This window comes from Gossypium arboreum, chromosome 10 (genome assembly GCF_025698485.1).
Source record: "Gossypium arboreum isolate Shixiya-1 chromosome 10, ASM2569848v2, whole genome shotgun sequence".
Classification (NCBI taxonomy): domain Eukaryota; kingdom Viridiplantae; phylum Streptophyta; class Magnoliopsida; order Malvales; family Malvaceae; genus Gossypium; species Gossypium arboreum.
In genome coordinates this window covers 115,822,118-115,824,608 of record NC_069079.1, presented here as the reverse complement: position 1 = coordinate 115,824,608, position 2,491 = coordinate 115,822,118, and positions in this window count along the sequence as shown.

The following is a 2,491-nucleotide window of genomic DNA, read 5'->3' as shown; positions in this document are numbered from 1 at the left end:
GTTAAAGGGAAAAATCAGCTAACATGTTGTGCTTTAAAATGATGAAATGGAGATTATACTTAAGTAAAATCATAGATATGTGATGATTGATTGGTGATATACATGTTTAAATAACATGCATGCAAGGTATGTGTGAAAGAGTGATTTGGTAATAAATCTGCTTGAGACAGCAGCAGTAACGTGACTTTGGAAAATCACCACAAATTGTGGGAGAAGAATTAGAAGCTGAATAAATTATGTAATTAAATCTTATTGAGTCTAGTTTCTAATGAAATAAACAAGAACATATTTTAAATTCTGTACAATGAGAAATTTGATTCGTAATGAAGAGTGGTCAGATTAGTCAAACAGTGAAACATGGGAAACTTTGAGAAAAATCTGGTATTGATTGACTAAACCAAAAATTCTAAAAATTTTATGGATAGAAGATATATGAGTCTATTTTCAGGGAAAATTAACGGAACTTGATTTGGAGTTTCGTAGCTCCAGTTATAAATGATTTAGTGACTGTTGCTCAGGAAGACAGCTTGCAGTGAAATTATGATTATGTGGTAAACATTGACAAAAATTTGTTAATGAGTTGCTTATTGATTTCTTATAAGCTTACTATGATCTGTAGGTGTGGTTGGCCGAACATTGTAAGGGGTTAATACGTAGTTTGTATTTGAATAGTTAGATTAACGTGTTAGTAATCCAATTGTAGGCGGTTCGTGTGTGGATCAGCATATCGTCGCAAACAGGTGTGTAACTAACACCCTCTTTCTTAGTCTAGATCGGCAAAAGCCAAAAAGCCGAAATGTCGAAAACCGGTATTTTGTAGATTTGCGAGTGTGCGAATGCTCGTGAGGTAAATAGATTAATGTTTTTGGTAAGCTGCAAAATTTGGATTGCAAAGTGCATGATTTCTGTGCCCTCGATATTTTTGGGCTTAATGGGCTAAAATTGGAATGATGGGCCAACGGGCCCAATTCGGTAAGAACCCTCGGTACGTGATTCTGTAGTACGTGAAAGGTAGGAATATGCATGAAAATCCCTAAAATAGATAAATTACTGAAATACCTTTAAAAGTGGAAAATTTACAGTTTTACCCCTAGTAGATAAATTACCGAAATACCCCTAGGGTTAAATTGACCTAAATGCATGTTTGATTGTTGCTATTTATCGCATGCCATGTTGTTATTATCGATGCATGGGATGGGATATTGACGGAGGAAGTACTGAAAGTGGCTTGTCCACGTCTTGGAGGCTTTGCCTCAATTCTTCGATAATCGAGCAATCTTGCCGCAACTGTGGAGTGTTGGGCTGGGTGGGTTGAGCTATCCCCACATGGAGTGTATGGCTGGTACAGGTGGAGTGTAGTGGTTGGTGGGTTGAGTAGTCTCCCCAAATGGGCTTGCATATGTTATTGATGTTGCATGTATTTTGAAATGGGCCTATGGGCCATCTTCATTATCTGAATAAGGGCTAAGGCCCGGTTTATTGTAATCTGAAAAGGGCTCGCCCAGACCATTGTTACTGAATGGGCTTAGGCCCAATAGGCTTGAGTGACTTGGGCTTTGAATGGGTTTTCCTTACACACCGAGTTTCCCAAACTCACCCTTTTATTTTCATCCACACAGAAATCCCCAACCATAGTGGGCTTGGAGTCATGAGGGAATTTGGAGTGGCCACCTGTTCTGAAAGTTTGATTTTCTTCTGGTGAACTGGACATCCTTTTATTTACGTTTGAAGTTTTGGGTTTTTAAATGTAATAAGGCCGCTTATTTATTTTTGATGGTTTTTTTATATGTATTACTAAGATAGGTAATACTTATTTTAACTGTTGAAATTGGATAGCTTTAGGGCGCGTTTTCAAAAACAACAGTTGATTTCAAAATAACACGACAACAAGCAAAGCTTCCGCAATGAAAGTATTTTCCAAAATTAATCACTTTTCCTAAAAATGACTTAATCAAATCGGTTTCCTAGAAATATCCATGACGTTAAAGTGTGGCAATGGCGGTATGCATGTCTAGGATTGGATCCGAAGGACCTTGGTATAAGCAATCCGATGGACTCACCACCTCTTTCCGGTTTCCTACCGGTGCACGACTTCCATTCACTTTAACCTTTAATGAATTAATCTTTTGAACATCAAGTACGATTTTCTGGACTTAGAATGGAAATTTTTTTTTTACGTTTTTGATGTGGCATGCCGGATCCAGCCATAACTTCTGGGCCGGGTTTGGGGAGCTACAATTATTGAGTGGCTTGACCACAACAATGCAGCTTCACTGCGATATTGAGTGGCTTGGTCACAACGTGGTGTGTTATTGGATGGACGAGTTTTGGGGAACTCTTTATTGGTGTGTAATGGAGTTGGGTAGGAATGTTTTTGAAAAACTTGCATTGATTTCTAAAAAAAGTTCTACGTTGACTTTCTCATGCACCTTGATGTATGTGAGATGATGATGAATATAAGTTTTGCTATATTCATGAAATGTATGGCTTA